At 53.2% G+C, this 21,338-nt stretch overlaps 1 protein-coding gene across 7 annotated transcripts in view; it reads right to left on the minus strand.

Moving 5' to 3' along the window:
* The window catches only part of IQSEC1 (IQ motif and Sec7 domain ArfGEF 1), a 377,635-nt gene that overhangs the window by 344,378 nt on the left and 11,919 nt on the right, over positions 1 to 21,338 (minus strand). The window lies entirely within an intron of this gene.

The following is a 21,338-nucleotide window of genomic DNA, read 5'->3' on the forward strand; positions in this document are numbered from 1 at the left end:
CATCTGGTCAAATACCCCAAACAGAACCTGCTAGTAAAGTCTGCAAGGGGCAGCTATTAATTCATCCACAGTCAGCTTGACCTCCAAAATCTACTAGAAATTACCTAATAAATACATCTGCCCCAACTGGTTTTGCCTGAGGCCTCACCCCTCCCAGTTGCCCCCAGGATGCTCTGGGACTCCATTCCATTCCCTCGGATAACATGACCTCCTGGCACCTTGTCCCTGTCACTTCCTCCCCTGGCCCCCGGCTCCTCCTCTGGACCTCCCACGATGAGTCCTCACACTCAATCCAAGGAAAGCCCAAGGCACAGGCCTGGGCTCTAGACTTCTGTGGCCTCACCCCCCCTGGGGGCCCCCAGGAGCTGTGGGTCTCTCTCCGGCTGGCGACCCCTGCTTCACCTGATAAAGGGCTCACCTCATCTCTGCCCTCACTGTGTCAAGTGAACACCAGGCCCACTTCTTTTCTTTAACTGAAACCTAGGCCAGATATTTATCTCCAATAATTTTCACTACATGAGCTCTCGCCCAGCAGTTAGGGGTGTCAGAACCATTTACAGTCTTCATTCCATCACATTAGCAGCCTTCTCAGTTCTGTGTCAAGTGCAAATTCGATAATGAGCTTCCGGGTCTCCATGTGGATCTCCCAGGAGAGGCTTCGGGGCCAGGAGGGGGTGGTTCGGGGGCTTCCTCTGGGCTGGCCCAGCCACCTCCCCCAGCCTTCTCACAGAGGCGTGACAAACGTGATGGCCTGGTGGACGCCCTGGGAAAGGCACCTGCAGGGGCTATCCTCCGGGCGCCAGGCTCTCTCACTGACCCTGCGGTCCTAACGCTTCAATGGTCCTTCCCAGTGTCCTGGCTGAAGTCAATGCCCAGCTCACAACAGTATGGGTTTGGATGTGCTAATGCTCCATGTCGGTAAACAGTCCACGTTGGAGTCATCCAGGGTTGGGGGGCGATCCCTCTCTCCATCTGCCTTTCAGAAGCTCAGGAAGGGAATGCTTTGGGCTGAGAAACTGGTGCTCTTTCCAAATTCCTCACCATGTCTCCGAGGCTACTGGAAAGTCAGAGTCTATATTAGTATGAGGGGAAACTAGTTTTTCCCTCTGAATTTTTTTTTAAGATTGTATTTATTTATTTGTATTTGTATTTGTATTGTATTTATTTATTTATTTATTCATGCGAGACACACAGAGAGAGGCAGAGACACAGGCAGACAAAGAAGCAGGCTCCCTGCAGGGAGTCCGATGCGGGACTCAATCCCAGGACTCCGGGATCATGACTTGAGCCAAAGGCAGATGCTCAACCACTGAGCCACCCAGGTGCTCCATCTGAACTTCTTACCGACGACTCTCACCATATCACTGTGCACTGCACAAAGTTCTCCAAGGGTATTCAAGGCTGCCCTGCTCTGACCTTCTGTCTCACCCCTACCTCCCACCGTTGACTCCCACCTGCACCCAGACCCTAGGCAATAAGGCTCACATGTCCACCTGTTCCGCAAACCTGCTCCTAAGTTCCATGTGGAATAACCACCTTCCTCTCTGCTGGACCCCACCCCACCCTTCAAGACCCATCTTCACTGTCCCCTTTTCCAGGGAGCCTCTCCTGATGCCTCAAACCACACACTGTGTCCTGCTTCCTCAGATGCTTTTGGACCTTAACAACGATGATGGCCAACATTTACGGAGTGATCAGTACATACCAGGCATTGTTCTGAGCACCTTACTTAGGGGACTTTAATCTTGGCCGTGACTCTCAGGATACTTGTATAATCTCCGTATTACACACATGGAAATGAAGCCCAGAAACATTAAGTAACTTGCCTGAGGTCACACAGCTGTCAGCAGAGAGCCGGGACTGGGCCCTGGTGCTCAGGCCCCAGCATCCATACCTCTGACCCCTCTCTTCCCGAGCAAAGGCTCTACCCTCCGCCCCAGGCTGTGGGCAGCCATCACCTTCATCACCGAAATCACTCGTTGGGTCGCAAGTCTACTTCCTTAAGGGTAGGACTTCATTGCTTGGCTGGCCGGAAGGAAGGGCATTTCCTTCGGGGAATTTCCTTATGGCTTCAGCACCATTTCATTTAATAGAGTTTATTTTATTTATAGTCCTTAGTCATTGCTGTCAGCTTACTCTCATTTGTTTCAGTTGACTTCAGGAGCCAGTGTGGAATAGTGAAGAAGAGTCTGCTAGCTCGGGGTTCGAGTCTCCACTCTCACTGTGTGACCCGAGGCAGCTTACTCCACCTGTCTGGGCCTCACTCACCTCTTCTGACAAGTGGGGTGGAAGAGCCTACATCCTAAGGGACGTGAGGTCAAGACGAGGTGGTGTGCAAGTGCAGACCCCCGATGCAGAAGAAACAACGTGGACAGAGTGGCCACCCGCTGACTTCATTCTCTCGGGTCAGGACGGAGACTCCCAGGTTTCCAGGGCAGCTTTGGCCCCCAAAAGCCTTACGACAGCTCACCTTTCTGGGACCACTTCTCAATCTGTACGGTGAAGTCCCTTCCTCCTCCTGCACGTCGGAGGTTCAGAGGTTTTGTTCTGATGTGTAACATCCTGTCTGCTGCCACTGTGGTTACTAGTTTATGGTGGTTCCACGTTGCCACGTACAACACACAGATAGGACATTTCCTTCTTGGCTTTTTGAGGGCTTGTCATAAACTGTCAGGGGACAGACCAAACAGCAAAAGGTCTGCAGATTCAAAGACCAGCCAGGTCCTCTGGTTTGGAGCAACCGTGGAGGAGATGCCCCACTTGCCAGCCACCATCATGGCTTGCCTGAATTACTGCAATGGCCTCTTGGGTCTCCTGCCCTCCACCCTCATGGCCCTTGGTCTCTTCCTCATGCAGCATCCCGGGCAATCCAGATCCAGACCAGGTCTTTCCTCTGCTCAGACACTTCCATGGCTCCCCTTCCCTGGCATAAAAGCCAGAGAGCCCTACGGAGCCCCATGTGGACTTTCCTTCCCTTGACCTCTGTATCCTCACCTCCACTTCCCTTCCCTCACTCACGCTCAGCCAACCAGCCTCCTCACCATTCCTTCAGCATGCCAGCCTCAGGGCCTTTGCACTGGCTGTGCCTTCCGCCTGGCTTGCTCCTCCCAGAGATACACACAACTCATTCTTCATTTTTTCTGGCCTTTGCTGCTCACTCTATCCAAAATTCTAACAACATCCCACCCACCCCTAGCTCTCCTTGCCCATGCTTCCTTTTTGTCCTAATCTCATTTCCTCTTGAACACACTACATATTGTGCATATTTATCTCAATTATCTGTTTCTCCCCATTGAAATGTGAGTCCATGAGGTCAGGGCTTTTCTTGTTTTATACACTGCTGAAACTGCTCGACAACTGGAATAATGCAATGGCACATGCAATGGTTAATAAATATTTCTTGAATGAACAAATGAATGATGTTTGCTGAAAAGACCTAAGCACTCAGGAATATTTTAATGTTGCTGTGATTTGCAGCCAGCAAAATGCAGAGGAAAAACTTGAGTAGCTGTCACAGACATCACTCAGAGGAATGAAATCACAGTGTTTACGCACCAGCATCTGAGTGAAATATGCCAGCCTGGAGCTGCAGCCTGGTTAAGGAAGACAAAGGTCCTGATAAAGACTGAGTCGAGAGGCAAGGAAGCCTCACCAAGGAAGTTTGAGAAACCATTCCTGCACCTCATGCCAGAATTAGATGCCAGGCAAGGGAGTCAACGAAGGCACCCCTTCAGTGCTGAGTGCTAAGACCACAAAGCCCAAAATGGGGATTTCTGACCTCAGGTAGCTCGAAGCTTAGTAAGTACAACAGTAGCACACAGGAAAGCCGGTGCTCATTACAGACCAGATACCATTTTAAGTGCTTTGCAAATATGAATTCATTTAAGCCCCAAACGTACCTGTGGGGTGGGTATCATGATTATCCCCCGTTTTACAGATGTGGACACTGAGAGAGATTTAGTATCTTGCTGAAGGGCAAAGAAGCAAACACTGTAAGTAGCAGAGCCAGGATTTGAACTTAGAATGTCAGAGTTCACAGAGAGTGCAAAGCTGCCCTCTCCACCTTCTCTGCCATCAGAGAGGGGGCCTGGCACTCACAGGGCAGCCAATTCCATCCTGGAAGTCATCACCTCACTCCTGAACAGCGTAAGACACACGCCTACCCAACTGAGCTGGACTGGCGGCGGCTGGGCAGTGCAGGGACACCGAGGAAGGTGCTCGAAGAGCTCACATCAAGGTCAAATGAAGCCTCAGCGGTACTTTATTATGAACGCATCTCAGTGTTGCCACAGAGAAAACCAAATTCAACTCCATTTTCATAAAAGTTCCATCCATCAAATATTCGATAAGGAATAGTCAGTCTTTGATTTCTTAAATACAAAATGGAAGCACACACGGGGTGATAAATGTAATGATACTCTTAAGCAGCTCTATTTTTGAAGTATGAATAGCCTCATTTTCTGGGTAGCTTACTGCGTGTGGGAGAAGCAGAGATGCTTTAGATGCTGCTGCATGACCAGGGCTCGATGGAGCCCGGGGGAGGCAGGGGGAAAAAGGCCAGGACTCCCCACACTAGAAGGTAACCCAACACCATGCCTTCCCAAGCATGGTGATGATCCTGTCAAATGGCTCTGGTCCCCAGAGGCTCCCTGGAAATGGAAAACATCCCGACACACAGAGTGACATGCACCGGACTGGGGCCCCTGATGCCTCCCGCCATCAGGTGACCTGAGGATCCGAGCTCTGGCTGACACAGGGTTGCAGCCCACCTCTTGGCTTTTTGTCTGATGAGAGGTGCTTCATATGACGGCGATCACCCAAGCATGTTCACCTACATGTCCAGCCGGGCTTCACAGTCCCGTCTGTACTTTTCCTAGGCGTTTGCTCATCTGCCCACGTTAGAGTCCACGACAGCTTTGGGTTATCTGTGCACTCAGCAGACACAGATCCACGCCTACTCTGTGCTGGGCTGGTGGGCCCCGGCCGGACATGCCAGTGGCTGAGTCTGGAGGGATGAGGGGATGGGGACACCCCGGCAGTGCCCTGGGGGTGTTGTGCACCCCGGCCCTGCTGCCTCAGCTGCCTTTCCTCCTGGCTCTGTGGCACCTGCAGTGATGCTGAGCAGAGACTGTCCAAATCACCCTGAATAAAGGTGTCAGCGAGGCATCACTGCAGAGAAAGCAGACAGGAGGTGGAATTCAGCAGCAGCATACACCTGCTAGAGGCTGGGAAGAAGGACAAGCTCAAGCCCCACACACTGCAAACTCTGGCAGCAAATCCTTGCCACCTCTGCTGGCAGCAACCATGTCCTTTCCTCCTCCTCCCAACAGCTTCCTGCACACGGCGAGCAGCAGAGCTCACACCACATGGAGAATGCTCTCCATGACCCCATTCGCCCCCATGCTGGAGACAAGGAACCCCAGGCCCAGGGCTGCTCGGCTTTCCCAGGCTGTTAACCACCGTGCATCTGCAGCCCCAGCACAGGCCTGTCACAACTACGCACCTGACGAAGTTCCACATGGCATAAGTCACATCTGTGTAGTTCTCACCCTGGCTCCACTCTCCACTATCCAGAGCCAGCGGCAAAACTGTCCCAGATGGTGGACATGCTCTCAGAAACATCTAGAAGGGCCATTCCAAACCTGCACTCCCAGGAGCTCTAGAGGTCGTGTTCATTTGTCGTGTTCATTGGTAACAAGGAAAAAAACCAGAAGCCAGTCATTTTCTTTCCAAATCCGACAGCGGGCAGGTAGGAGGCAGGCAGAGGTGCCTGGCCACAGGGAGGGAGAGGTCACTGTACTGATGCTACCGCCTGAGTCCCAAGGCTGGTCCACCATGTGTGACAGGCCTGTCCCCGCCCACCCAGGGACAAGGGTGTGTAGCCGTGGATGGGGCTGGGTCGCCCTGGCCCAAGGCCCGTGTTGGTATTTAAAAGGAAGAACGTGTGCCTAAATTCTAGTGCCCCCAGCACGACTCATGGTCTCCATCTGTGGCTGCCTCAAAGCCAAAAGCGTCAACCTAACACAGGCCAAAGTCCACACAAAGGGCCACAGGGCTCAAGGAGCCAAACAGTAAGAAAGGGCTCTTCCTGGTGGCTGAAAACGCTCTGCAATGTGTCTGTGGTTGATTTGCTCCCCAAAATGAGGTACCTGGTTTCCAATGAGCTTCAAACTCATAAGCAGGTGGCTCCCAGTCAGAGGCAATGTCCAACCCCACCCAGGTGGCACTGGCCAATGTCTGCAGGCATTCTTTACTTGCTATTTATATATTTTAAATAAAAAGTATATGCGTGAAGGTGCAAAACGTGCTAGTCTGGCATACATATGCACAGTGAAGTGGTTACTATAGTCAAGCTGATTAACATATTCCTCCCCTCCTGACAGCTGCCATTTGTGTGTATGGTGAGAACACCTGAAATCCCCCCTCGGTGTATATCCAGCGTCCAGTGTGTGTGGCATCACTAAGGATAGTCATCGTCTGCCTACGTCAGATCTCGATGCTCATTCATCCCACGCGACTGCAACTGTGTACCATCTGGAGACATTTCTTACTGTTAAGGCTGAGGAGACGGCACCACTGGCATCCACAGGGTTAAAGCCAACAATGCTGCCCAACATCCTACTATGCACCAGATGGATCCCACAACTATGTGGTGCAGAACATTCGGCAAGCCCAGGCTGAGAACCTCTGTCCTCAACATGTTAGCTGAAGTCGCCTCAGGAAAAAATAAGGGCGGACCTTCACAATATCGTACATAATGTTTGTTTAATGGGGACAGGGCTTCTGTTTAGGAAGATGTAAAAGTTCTGGACATGGATGGGGGTGATGGTTAAGACTGTACATTTTTAAAAAGAGATTTATTTATTTGAGGGAGGGAGGGGGAGAGGGGAGGACAGAGAAACTCCAAGCAGACTCCACTGTGCATAGTGCTTGATCTCACAACCCTGAGATCACAACCTGAGCCAAAAGCAAGAGTTGGATGCTTTAACTCACTGAGCCACGCAGAGCCCCAAGATGGTACATTTATGTTATGCATACTCCACCACAATAAAAACCTATAAATTATGTTATTAATGATATCATATAATTATGTATTACATGTTATTACGTAATTATAATTATGCAATAATACTAAGTGCTCACCATATAACCCATGACTTTCGTCCCACCCTTATCCCCTTTGGAGGGGTGAGCAACCTGAAGCCGAGCGTGTGCAGTGACTCGTCCCTGGCCACCGAGTGGGAGTACCTGGGCAGGCTTTGGACTCGGGCATTTGTCTGTTGGGTAGGGAAAGGCCTGTATTCCTGGGGCTCTGTTCTCAACTGAACTGACCTCACCAACCCAATGCAGCCTTCAGGATAGTTCGTTAGGCAAACAGCCATCGGGCACTAACTCTGAGCCAGGCCCTGGAGATGCAGAAGGAAGATGTACAGACACCCCTCCCTCAGGGAGCCAGGCCAAGGGGGGTGCGGGGACAGAACACAAACCAGAAACAAAACCCACAAGGACACACTGTCAGGCACATCAGATGGTAAGTGCCACAGAGAGAAGCAAAGCACACAGAGGTGACAGCCAACAGTCGGGAGAGAACACCTACTGAGAAGGCATCATCCAGATAAAGAGGGGTAGGAGGCCCTGCCAGAGGCCAAGGAGCCCCCCCAACCCCCAAAGAAACAGCCCTTCCCCCTCCTTCTCTGCTCCTCAGCCTGAGAGCAGGCACTCTGCACGGATCCTAGCCAACCCGCTCTGTGTTCACAAGCAAGTTCCTTATTCTCTCTGTACCCAGTTCTCCGTTTATAAAATGGAGAATAAAACCTACCGCTCAGTGTTGTCCTGAGGACTAAACGAGCGGTGTGCAAACTCCTTACCACCTTGCTGGTGTGCACGGGGTTTATAAAATGCATCATTAGATGTGCAGCTAATAATGACAAGAAGAATGATAATGCCATCCTCTCACAGGGGCACACCCCACCCCCACCCTGCGGCTGGGGACTCAGAACAAATGTCTCCCAAAGTGTGGTCTCTTATCCTGATATTTGTATATAAGTGTTCATGAGGAGCTTCCCCCTTGAATGTGTAAGACAGACAGACAGACACAACCTTCTGGCAAGGTCGGGAGTTTCCAAGGACACCCGCACCCGTTTCTCAGACCATACTAGGCACCCACACTGTGGTGTCATGTGCTGGGGGACTTGGTCCCCCTCTGCTTCATGTAGCCCCCTAACTGAGCAAGCACATTAGCTTTGCCTCCACACAAGACCAAACACAGGCCAGCACTTGCTGACTTTCCCTCCGACCTTCCCTGCTTCCAGCCTGGGGGAACCCAAGAAAATTCAGAGGCTCAGCACATTTTCCTTGTTTGTGTCCGCCTGAGATCATCACGTTCTGCTCCCCATGCCATCCACATGGTCTGAGAAGGCTGGGGAGCCTGGAAGAGGGCCTGGGGGTGGCATGGGGAATGCACTGGGGTCTGTGAAGTTCTCAGAACCCGTATGGCTCCTAAAAGGGGTCAAAATCTAGAACCTCAGGAGTGCCAAATGGCATGGCCACTTTGGAAGCCAATTTGGCAGTTTCTGACAAAACTAAAATTACTCTCACCATATGATCCAGCAATCACGCTCCTTGGTGTTTACCCAAAGAAGTTGAAAACTTATGTCCAAACAAAAACCTGCACGCTGGTGTTTATGGCAGCTTTATTTATAGTTGCCAAAACTTGGTGGGTGAATGGATACATCAACTGTGGCATATCCCGACAATGGAACATTACTCAGCACTAAAAAAAAATGAGCTACCAAGGGGTCCCTAGGTGGCTCAGTGGTTGAGCATCTGCTTTTGGCCCAGGGCGTGATTCTGGGGTCTTGGGATCCAGTCCTGAATCAGGATCCCCACAGGGAGCCTGCTTCTCCCTCTGACTATGTCTCTGCCTCTCTCTGTGTGTCTCTCATGAATAAATAAATACAATCTCTAAAAAAAAAAAAAAAAAAAAAAGGAAATGAGCTATATCCTGACACGAGAAGACCTAGGGGAACTTCAAATGCATATTGCTAAGTGAGAGAAGCTGGTCTGAACAATCTAACTGTATGACATTCTGGAAAGATTCAAAAGATCAGTGGTTTCCAGGGGTTTAGGGGGAGGCAAGGATGTTCATCGGAGCCCAGGGGATGTTTAGGGCAGTAAAGATACTCTGCAAGATACTGTTACGGTGGATCCGTGTCCTTATACACGTCCAACCCCACAGAATGTGTGACACCAAGAGCAAACACTCATGTAATCTCTGGGCTTCGGTGACTGACAGTGAAGCAAGACTGGCTCATCCCTTGTAATGACTGCTCCACACTAATGCGAGATGTGAATGCTGGGGGGAGCCGGAGCCGGCAGGTGGTCCTGGCAATGCCCTGTGCAGACTGCTCCCTTTTCCTAAAAACCTAAAGTGTTCTCAAAACATGAAGTCCTTTCTTTTTTTCTTTTTTTCAAATCTAGAACCAGGAGAAGATGGCAGAGGCAGGGGCCATGAGCCAGAACGCAGCATAACCAGCAGGGGAAGTGAAGCGGCTCACACACACCCCCCACTCCTGGGTCACCCCACCCCCCAAGCCAACAGTTGCAGCACCAACTATCCACTCACTTACTCAAGCCAGAAACCTAGGGGGGCTTTCAGAGATTCTGAACATCATCCCCCAGCCCATCTGTGGATCTTGTGGGCTTTGCCTCCCAACGGCCCCCAATCTGGGCTTCTGACCACCCCTCTCCCACTTCCCCAGCCCGAGCCCCATCATCTCTCTCCTGGACCACGGCTGCAGCCCCCGCCCCATGTCCTTGTGACCCATTTCCTACCCCGGCCTGGGAGGTCTTCTAAAATGATACCTTGGACTTTACCATTCATTTCACAGCAGCCATAGCAAAACCCGAACTGCCCTGGCCCCCCCGCCGACCTCTGCCCTTCCCCTGCACGACCCTCCGCCACGCTGGCACCTGCACATGGTGATGTTTTCCACTAGAATAGGACCCGGCACACAGTGGGTGCTCCACGAATCCTGTTGAATATACCAAGGAACAAACAACCCTGCAATGTGCTGGATAGATGCTATCATCTGCATTCTGTAAGTGGGGAATCAGGAAAGTACTCCCGGTTCCCGGGGGGTTGGAGGCATGCTGATGAATGGAGTGTTTAAGCCACAACTGTTTATTAACTTGATGATCACAGAAGACCCATTACCCGGCTCCACTGCCATTCTAAACTCTCTGCTTTGGAACCGGCTCTTCCCATCCTACCCCACCCCCACCCCACCTCTGCTCTATCCCTCCTGTGGGAAGCCTCCCTGCCTCACCTCCACCTGCTGTCATCCTCTGATTTTTGATAGATGCCCAAGGGGCCAGGAGACACTACCATCCAGCCGAGACCACCCAAGAGACTGGTCAACGGGGCTCTCCTGCTGCAGTGCTCAGCGGGAGGAGGTTCAGCATATACGGTTATTAATGACTTTATTTATATACCAATATTTAGTACTGCTTGCAATTAAGCAGATCTGCTTTCAAAATATGACTAATTAAAATAGTCGTGCTGGCAGGGAGACTTCTGCAAGGAACACAGAGTGTTCCAGCAAAAGTTGCCCCTGCCAGTAGCAAAACCAGGTGCTGGGGCACAGGAAGGAAGGCAGGAGGAAATGGGAGGGCAGAGGGAGGAGGGTGGGGGGCGGGGGAGGTGCAGTCCTCAACCCAGGAGCCTTCATTTGTATGATGCTAGTTAACTACATTCTCTGGCCTGACATTTTCTGCTACTTGGAAGCCAACCAGAAAGGTATGGGCTGCCTGATTCCCCAGGCTGACATTTTGCAGGGAGCCAGGGGAGGGAAACCTGGGTGGAGTGTCAAACTTGGCATTAATCACCCATGGGCTCCTGTCCCCACAACACCCTCTCTGATTTGTGCCCAGTAAGGGGCAAGACTTTCTGATTTTACCCTGGTTGGCCATTTTTGGTCAAAATAGGTACACCGGCAAAGGGCAGGTCAAAAGCTCAAGTTCCTAAGGTACTTGATTGCCCCGTCCCGGTGTCCTCAGCATCCTGGGAACCAGTGTCCCTCAGGAGCATCTACATCTAACTTTGTCCACCTGACCCACAGCTGCCTCTTCCCTGACTCCAGCTCAGGCCTCTATTCTGTGCGAGGCATGGAGACCAAGACGGCCCGGAGGCTAACTCTGACCTTGACCCTGACCCCAAAGTCCTCCAGGTGCATGACATGGACATAGAAATAGACAACCATCCTGCCCAGTGACCCTGGGGACAAGGCCTAAAACGGAGGCCAAATAGAGGAGGAGGAGGCTCAAAGCTGAGGGCATGTGGGGTCTCTGGGCTGAGCAAGCATGTGGCAGCATGAAGCTGTGAGGTGGGTGCAGAAAGCCTCCAAAGTGGCAGGCTCTGGTCCCCAGGGGCCTACTGCTGAGAGCAGTGGGGTACCTCTAGACCCACAACTCTCACCCCTCACTTTCATTGCTCTCTGCATTGCTCAAGGTCACCCACCAGAGGCCCTCCCCAACCAGACCACCTTAAACTGCACCCCATCACTCCCCACCTCCTTGCCCTGCTCCCTGCATAGTTCTGTCTAGCGCCCCCTCTGCTGGACATTCCTATGCACACTCACCTGCTTCTCTCTTGGAGCTTGTCCACCGCCCCCCACCCCCCACACACACTAGAATAGAAGTTCCCCAGGATGGGGAACAGTCAGAACCCCCACAAACATGGGCTGAGTGAGCAATGAGGAACAAAGTGAAAAGCCACCTGCAGGCCAGAGGGGTGTACCTGCAAAGCCCCTGGCAGGACCAGAGGGGAGCCAGCGGCTGTGACCATGGGAGCCACACTGTCTAGGCATGGGGCTGGCCACCCTGCAGCCAGGGATCCTCACATGCAAGGGAGGGGGCATTGCTCAGTGTTCGAGAAAAACTGGAAATCTCAGGCTTCATGGGAAAGCTCCAGATCTATAAACGTTGGCAACTAATTCAGGCTTTAAAAATATATCTGTCATCTGGGCGTAGTCTGAGGGGCCCGATTTGCCAACTCAGAGGAAAACAGCACAGGAGGGGTTTTCAGAGCAGAAGGGATGCCCTCTGTTTTACACATGGAAAGAGCAGCCTGGCCAGGTAGACTGGACACCCTGGTGGCCACCAAGGCCCCCCTTTGGCAGGGGGCCCAGATCCTGCAACTGCTGGTGGTGCTGCTGGCTGGGGCCTCTCCCCCAAGCCCCTTTCTGCAAGCCACCCTGGGCCAAGGTTATGACTCCCTTCCTCAGGGGCAACCACATCCAATGTCTGGTCCGTGCAGAGGGCCAGAGGACCAGTCTCCTTGCCTCAGTTAGGGACATCTCTGCAGGGTCATCCCAGCTCTGGAGCTCTCACCAGCATCCACTGAGGGAAGCCTCTGTCGGGATTATGTCATGGCCCAACATCACCCCAGCCCTCCCTACCCTCTGTAACCTGTGGCAACACATGACTGTGCCTCTGTGCCCTGGGCTCCTGGGGCAGAACCGGGGCAGGGGGCAGAGGCCAGGGATGTGCGGCCCCAGGAAGGTTGACAGAGCCAAAGCCTTACCCCAAAGGTCCGAGGTGAATCTCCCCTGGGCAATACATCCATGAATTCATGGCAGGCAGCTCTGTTTCCTTGGTAATTTATGGTCCTCCACACTCCAAGCCTTTAAATGTGACCCCAGTCATTCCAGGTGGGTCAGCCAGGAGCTAGTGTTAAAGAGCCCTCTTTGGGGGCTTTATGGGTTTGTAAAATATCTGCTCCATTTTTTCTTAGGCAAATTTCATAAATCGGTGCATTTTATACCTGGAGGCATCAGCAGCTCCTGTGACTGCATGAAGCCGTTTTTGCATGCACTGCTGTAAACTCAGGTGACAGGAATAAGGATCTTTGCCTGTGACTGTAAAACCAGGTTAGAACGGGCCAGCCCCTCGGTGTGGGGATGTCAAGAGCAAAAAACCCCCACTCCCAGGTGCACTGGGTCAGTCACATATATAGGCCATGATACTCATCATAGCAATAAAAAGAACAGCCAGCGTGTGTTGACCACACCCTACACGCCAGGGTCTCTGGGCCCACACTCTGCCCACCTTTGCCTTCAATGACCTTTTGAAGTGCAGTCATTACCCCATTTTACAGCCACAGGAACTGAGGCACAGAGGAGTTAAGCACACCAAGGTCACATGGCTGGCCTTGGACCCCGGGTTGTCTGGCTGCAGGGAACAGCCTGTATTATTAAACCAGTAAATCATTGTCCTGGAAACAAATTCCAGCCTGCCTGCCTGCGCGGTGGTGGTGGAGGACCAGGTGGTCTTTACATGGGTAGGTAGGAGCAGGCCTTCCTGAATACCTGCAGGGCACTAGCCCTCCTGAGTTTCAGTAACCCCCTGGGTCCTCCTCCCAATCCTAAACGGTGGGGCCATTTATACCCACTGAGTGGCAGAAGGGGCAGCGGGGATGCCACTAAGGCAGCTTTAAAGCCAGGAGGGCATGAGGAGCAGAGAACCACCAAGAAGGAGGTAATGCCTGGGATGGGGGTGGGGGTGAAGACACAGCCCTGCTCTAGGAGCACAGCCTGGTGGCACCTTTCTGGAGAACAATCTCACCATGCTTGGGGTCCTGCACCCCTGACAGCTGGTAGCTGCATGCAAAGTGGCCACTCCTGCGAAGGAAACATTCACACAGGCCTCTGAGGTGACATGCAGGAGGACGCCGCTCAATGAGCGTGAGCTGCTGTGGAGGCAGCTCAGGGTCCATCCCCAGGAGAGCAGCTGGCAGATCGGTGGACACCCCGCTCCCCGCCCCTAGAGGATTCTGGTCAGGGAGAAGCAACCAGCCGGGCATGCATCAGCCTTGACACTCATGTCGGAAACACAGAACTGAGTGACACGAGAAAGATGAGATGCCTCAGCGTGGGTTTCTGGCAGTAGGGACCTTGGCAACTGAGGGGTGCTCTCAGGGCAGGTCTGCAAGGGGGCGAGGCAGAGTGAGGGCTCCAGGTGAGGCTGTCCCCGCCCGACCCACAGGGTCCTGGACAGTCAACTCCCTTGCCTCGAGGTGGGCTGTGTGGTCACGGTCGCTGAAGCATTTCTCCAGGCAGGAGCTCCTGAGAGTGACGGTGGTAAAGGGGATCTGCTCACAGCAACCCAGAAACACGTGCACAAATCACTAATGTGCACTGAGGACGGACACAGAGGGACGGGGACCTGGAAGAGCAGAAGAGGATGGCCACCCTGCCAGGGGGAGGGAATGGTCAGACATGGAATCGGGGGAGAAATGAATGGCCGAAGCTGGACAGGGGCCTTGGCTGGACCGAGATGATAAATGCACCACGCCTGCCGAGTGTGATTAACTCAGCCTCCTCACGGGAGGTCAGACACACAGCGGGGAGGGCTGCAGCCGCAGTCACTGTGCGGTGTGCGTGGTGGGGACGCCTGCACACAGCAGATGGGGTCACTGCATCGGAGATGCTCCCAATCGCCAAACAGCACCCCTGAGCCTGAAGCAGCCAGAGCCTGTCGGAAGCCGAGTTAATAACTTGGAGTGGTGGAGGGACGTTCATCACTGTCAGCCCTGAGTGTAGGGCCAGGCAGGGCCGGGCGTGAGGCCACTGGGCCTGGGCTGCCCTTGGCAGCTGCTCTGGGTGCAGAGAGGAGCTCTGTTGGTGGGGGGAACGAGGCCAGGCCTGGGGGCAGGTGCAGGGCCCCTCAGCTGGACACCCGGGGACCCCAGCAGAAGCATTGAGAAAGGGAGAGAAGGCCCGCTTTGTGCTATCAGCCACCCGGTGAGTATTTCCTGAGGGCCTACTGTGCGCAGCTGCTGGAGCTTCCAGAACAAGCAAACAACAAAACCCTGCCCCAGTGGAGCTAGCATCCTGCAGGGGAGACAGATCATAAGCAAATACATCCAGGACACAGTGTGCAGGGATCAGTGCCAAAAAGGAAAACGGGGGCTGGGGGAGAGTCTGCGGGGGAGAGCCAGAGTCTCAGAGTCTCAGACTGAGTGCTGAGGGAAGGGGGACCCCCCCAAAAGGAAGTGAGGAAGCAGGCCACATGCCTCCCTGGGTAAGAGCCAAGACAGAGGATCGTGTGGCTGCCCTGCAACCGCCCCTATCTCCACCTCCTCACATTCCTCTGCCTCAGTTTCCACATCTGTGAAATCCTGACAGTAGCACTCAGCTCAGCAATATTGTGAGAGCTGAGTTCCTCTACCTGAAAGTCTCTAGCACCTCACCATATAAGCCAGAAATTCCGCCCCTGGGCAAACACCCCAAGCAAGCGTAAGTACGGTCTCGAAGAGACATCTGCATGCCCATGTTGGGAGCAGCCCTATTCATACTTGCCCAAGGTGTCCATCGAGAGAGTGAGTGGATAAACCAAGTGTGGTCTATCCATGTATCCACACGTTGGAATAATGGCCAGCCATGAAGAGGAAGGGAATTCTGACACAGGCTCTGACATAGATGAACCTCGAGGACGTTATGATCAGCGAAAGAAGCCAGTCACAGAAAGAGAAATGCTGTAGGATTCCACTTATACGAGGTCCCAGAGACAGGAAACTGAATGGTGGTCGTCAAGGGAGGGGGACTGGGAGCTAGTGATCAACGGCGACAGGGTTTCAGTTCTGCAAGATGAAAGGAGTTCTGGAGACGGCCGGCAGGGACAGCTGCCCAACGCTGTGCGTGCACTCAGTGCCACTGAACCTGACACCTAAAAAATGGTTACAGTGGCACATTTCATGTGACATGCATTTGCCACAACTTTTAAAAGTAAAATAGACCACACTCTTCTGGACCAAAAAAAAAAAAAAGTATCCAGTATATAGTAAATGCTGAGTAAAACTGAGGCCTGCTGTCTTCCAGTGCCCCTTAACCCCCTCAGGACAGAGCCCGGGCTTGGCACACCCAAGCTGTGCCTGTGGCCAAGTTCTCCGCCCCCCCCCTGGGTTCGGGTGTGCACGAGGAGGTCCTTCCTGCCCAGCCCTACTCTGAAGTCAGTTCGTTCTTGCTCCCTGAGCCTGGGACCCAGGAGAGCCAGCGTGCAAAAGCCAGCACGACCAGGCTTTGTGCAGGATCATAGAGATCAAAAGATTTGCTGGAGTGGATATAAATAGCCCCAAAGCTCTGGCTTCGCTGCTGAGCTGGGCGCCGGCCTCGCAGACCAGGGGGACCCCGGTAAGCCTGCCTCCGAGCTCACCTTCTCAGAGCTGTGCTCCACAGACCCCAGCGGCTGACTTGCTAGACCCCTCCCCACCACACCCCAGGTTCAGGCTTTGTGCCCCAACCCCCACCTCACTGCCTGTCACAATTCCTCTTTTAAAACTTAAATTGGTTTTTGAATCAGAGCAGGCCCCTCCCCTGCCTGTGAAAGCATCTTGTTTGCTGGGTAAGGATGCTGGAGGACTTGGGGCGGGGGGACACAGCAGGGCTGGGGAGCAAACAGTAAAAATGCACCCCCTTGTCCACCTTACTGGATCTGGGACTCAGTCTCGCTTTCGCCCGACTCCTATAATAATGATTCTCATTAGTCTCAGCATGAGCCTGCAGCCTGCAGTCTCAGCCTACAGCACCCCCAAAACCAGCAGCAGAGGCATTTTCTGATGGGCGCACCTCCTCCCTCCCTCCACCTCCCGCACATCAGCAGGCATCCCCCTGAGGGCTGACTCCAGCATCCTGGCCTGCAGGTTGGCACTCGGAGGCTCGGCAAGTGCTGGTTAAGTGAATGAATAAATGAATAAATCAATGACTAATTCAACACATGTGGGAAGAAAGGAAGGAAGAGAGAGGGAGAGTCCCAGACATGTGGTTGCCTACATATCTCTCAGCCTCTGCCTCTCCCTGGGGCTCCTTCTGTCCCTCTGTCTCTGTTCTCCACCCTCACCACAACCCATCAAGATCTGTCTGTCTGTCTGCCTGTCTCCCAGCAGGCACTGAGAGCAGAAGGACCAGAGGGCCATGAGCTGCAGCTGTGTTGCCTCTCCTCCTCCCAGCTCTGTCCACATGTCCACCTTCCCACTTTCCAAAAGGCCAGCTTCTTCCCCCTCTTCCTGGCCCGCACAGCAGAGAACCCTGCCGGTGCCCATCACTTCCCACTGGGTGCCACCATCCACTAGTGCCAGGGTCGGGGGGGCCTGAGTCAGCCAATCCACTGCTGCTGTGACTCATACTATATGAAGTAACTGGCCCTCATCTACTGAATAAGATTAAATTTAGCAACAATGCTAACAATCTAGGGTCCCTGGGGGACCCACCTCCACTCCCCATGACTCAAACTCTGAGGCTTCAGGCTCGCAGAGATGTGGTCAAACATCTTCAAATCACAGTTGTAAAACCACCATCACCGTAACCTTAGGATTCAGTAAGAGGGGCCAAAAGCAGATGTACTAACACGAGCTTAAACGCATGGTTTTATTCACTCATATAAGAGCCTGGAGGTGGGCAGTCCAGGTTGTGTGCTGTAGTTCCCCAAGATTATCAGGGGCCCAGGCTCCCTCCAGCCCACTTCATCTCTGTGGGGCTGCCCTTGTCCTCACAACCCACAAATGGCTGACTGTGCACCAGCCATCACTTTCTCATTCCATCCAACCAGATGGAGCAAGGGGCAAAAGACCCACCCCTTCTTTAAAAGACGCATCCTGGAAGCTGCACACCACACTAAGGGCCAGAACAGAGTCACATAGCCATCTTGAAGTACCAGGGAGGCTAAGAAATGCATTCTGTATTCTGATTGACCTCGTGACCATCTAAAAAAACAAAACACAAAACACATAAACACACATAAAAGAAGTTTCAGTGTTAAAGAACAAAAAGGACAGCAAATATTGGGGACACCCGTCTGGGTCACACACACGGTCTCATGCAGTGCAAGGATCACCCTCCCTTTTTCACCTCCAACACCCCTTTGACCATTTCTCCCACAATTTCCAAAATAATGACAACAGTGGACTGCGACAGAGTGAGCCTTCCTACAGCCAGTGCTGGACTTACCAGCTTTGTCCCATGGGAACAGCCCTGTTCCCTCCTCTTGTGCCTCCTTTCCAGGTGAGGAGACACATTGCAGCTACTCAGGACAGAGCCGGTCTCTGAAGCCAGACCTGCATGCACCCACCACATCAGCAATTTTTGTCGATCAAACTGTACTTGGCAAATGGGGCCTGAGAAGTGACAGTGTTCAATACTGACCACACGGCCCTTGGCCTCCCTGTGCAACCGAGACCACATCTAAGCCACTACCTGAGACAGCGTCTCAACTGTGGAAGATCCCTGAGGACCCAGCATGGGTCTCACTACAGCAGCATTGGCCTTTTACAGACAAAAAGCCAAGCTCCACTTGCGACGTGGCCAGGCAGGGCTGAGCCCACAGGCCCCACAGGCCCAGAGCCTAGCTGGGGACTTTTCTAGTCTAAACTTGGGGAGCAGGCTGGCCACCAGCTCATGTGCTGGGGAGGAAGTGGTTTGTTTCCATCAAATTGAAGCAAAGGAAAACCATTCAGAGAGAAAAACTGAGCTTCAGCTGAAGCTGTCACCTTGAGAAGAAATAGAAAGCCAACCCCCTTCTAGAGGGACACAGGTAAAACTCAGGACATGGAGTCCCTGAAGGGCAATGTGGAAGGGGTACTCAGACTATCTGGGGCTCCCTGTGCCTCCTAACACCCTCCCTCACCTCCCCAGCCCAGCAGCCCCTCAAGCAGGCTCTCCTCACAGCCGACTGCATAGGGGAGAGGCCAGGGCACCTGGGCACCTCCCTACCAGGCTGTGAGGCTGCCTCCCTGTGCTCCCACCTGTCCCTCTCCCTGGTGCATGTCTGCATCCACAAGGTTCCATGACTACTTACTCGATTGGACCTGAAGTTCCAGTTCAGCAGAGAGATTAAAGATGCTACCTTTTACAATAAAAGCAGTCCTTGCCGAGAAGAGCTGACATTCTGGCAAAACAAATGCTGTTCCCAACCTTATGGTCTCCTCCAGCTGAGGAGGACAGGACTTTTGGCATCTAGTGAAGGGAGATCTGGGAGGATGATAATGAATAAGGTCCCCCCCACCCCACCCCCATGCTGCTGAGTGCCCCCAGGGGCCAGAGTCTTCATGTTGCCACTGTCCTCCAGATCCATCCATGTCCTCTCCTGCTGGGCTACAGCTTTCAGGTTTCTGGGTAGACAAAAGACACCAGGCTTGCTGATTCCTATCCACGAGAGTGGAGACTTTGCATGCCACATCCAGAGCATGGCTAGCCTCTCCATCCTCTCCGGAGACCACAGAAACACGGTGGAGGCCAGCTCCCACCACCTGGGCAGAGCCCGAGAGCTTGGCCAGGGGTAGGCCTCAGGACCCCAGATACAAAGCAGAATGGATAAAGCACCACTTTGGGAGTCACTGCTCATGTTTGGCCCTGCCACTTGAGAGCTCACGCTTCACTTCTCTGAGCTTCAATTTCCTCATCTCTAAAGTGGGGCTCTAAAAAAATAAAATAAAAAATAAAGTGGGGCTCTGCAGATAAAAAGGGGATCAGCTGGGGGCACCTGGGTGGCTCAGTCATATAAGCATGCAACTCTTGATTTCAGCTCAAGTCATGATCTCAGGATTATGAGAGCAAGCCTCATATTGGGCTCCCTGCTCAGCAGGGAGTCTACTTGGGATTCCCTCTCCCTTTCCCTCTGCCTCTCCTCCTGCTCTCTCTCTCTCTCTAGCACACAGAGGGTGCTCAATAAATGCTTATTTCAACCAATCTCATGGTAGAGACTTCCAATGCCAGAAAAGTAGCTGGCTCAAGGAGAAAAGCAGTAGAAACTCAGCCAGTGGACTTTTTAATGAGAGTTTGAACACACATCCATACAATAAACGTAGGCACAACTCTACTGATGATACGCACATAGCCAAAGAGTCCACCAACTGATACTGATGGATGAAATTAAATAATCAAGGAAAAGAGAAGTCCCACCGTTTTTTCCCTATACCTCAAGGATCATGTTTTTTTGCCTCCCCCCCCACACCAGGGTTTGCACACCCCATTTTGGAGACCCTGGACTTGTCCAAATAACAATCATGGATTTATCCAAAATATCTGATTTTAAATATGAGTAGTTTGCTTGGAGACCACTCAAAGGTGGGCAGGGACCTGGGTACTGCTCACCCCAGAGACAGGAGAGGCAGGCGCCCCGGCACGGCATGATCATGGGAAGTCAGGCGGGAGGCTCCCAGAGGAAAGAGAGGACTGATCCCAAAGTGTATAAAATCATGAAAAGTTGTGAGATGGGAGCCTGTCCTTAGAGGACACGTGAGGTTTCTGGAGGCAGGCATGGAGGTGTGGGAAGGGCATGCCATGCAGAGGGAACAGCGTGGGCAAAGGCATCAGGGTGTGACAACAGCACCCGTCTGCAGTGGGTTGGCAGTGCAGTGCACATGCAGCCACCTGGCCACCCCACCAGGGGCGGGTTTCTGAGCAAGAGAAATACCTGTGTGTGTGTGGCTGAGATGAACAGCCCCGGGGAAGGAATGGAAAGGAGAGGGAGGGGGTGACCACCTCCCACTTGCTCACCGAGCGACCACTCAGGGCTCAGCGCACCCTGGAGCATCCTCTCCCTGGAGCTGGTCCGGAAACACGTGTGACTGCCCTGCTCGCTGAGTCCCCTGAGGTCCAGATGGACAGGAGTGAGTTGGTGGGAAGCCCCACCTGCCCCCACAGGACAACAACGTCCCTGGGCAGGAGTGATGGGCTCACAAGGTCCATGATGCCTGGGAGACAGCGGGCAGGGATGAGGACGCCACGCTCTTAATGACTGCAGTGATCCAAAACGCATTAGCATGATGATTTCCTCCAGACCCTCTTTCTCTCCCCTGGATGTTTTGGCTGCTTCACCATATGGCAGGAGTTAAAAATACAGCTCAGAGTGAGGGGGTGCTGGCAAGAGTGGGCAAGTGTTCCCTGAGTAACGGGGTGGGAATTCTGGCCCACTCGGGTCCCCTGCCCAGGTCTCGGCCCGGTGGCAGAGCTGGGGACGTCCTAGGCTCCTCGGAGCTGGTCTCCGAATGAAGTGTAGAATGACAAGTTACCCGACACCGACAGGTCGCCACAATGGGGCTGGACAGGCTGCACATGCCATGTGGAGCGAGAGGCCCAATGCGGACCCCACTGGTGCGCAAGCTCCGAGGGCAACTTGTGCCAGCCTCAGACCACGTGGCCTGCGCACACCTGGGGTGGCAGATTCAGGACAGCTGCGGAGACCAGCAGGAGGCGGCAGGAGGGACCTTCCAGGACTCCCAGGGGCAGGTCAACACAAAGCCTCTCAGCTCCCCCTGGACTTTCCGGAACACCAGCTCTGGGATC

This window comes from Canis lupus, chromosome 19, assembly GCF_048164855.1.
Source record: "Canis lupus baileyi chromosome 19, mCanLup2.hap1, whole genome shotgun sequence".
Classification (NCBI taxonomy): domain Eukaryota; kingdom Metazoa; phylum Chordata; class Mammalia; order Carnivora; family Canidae; genus Canis; species Canis lupus.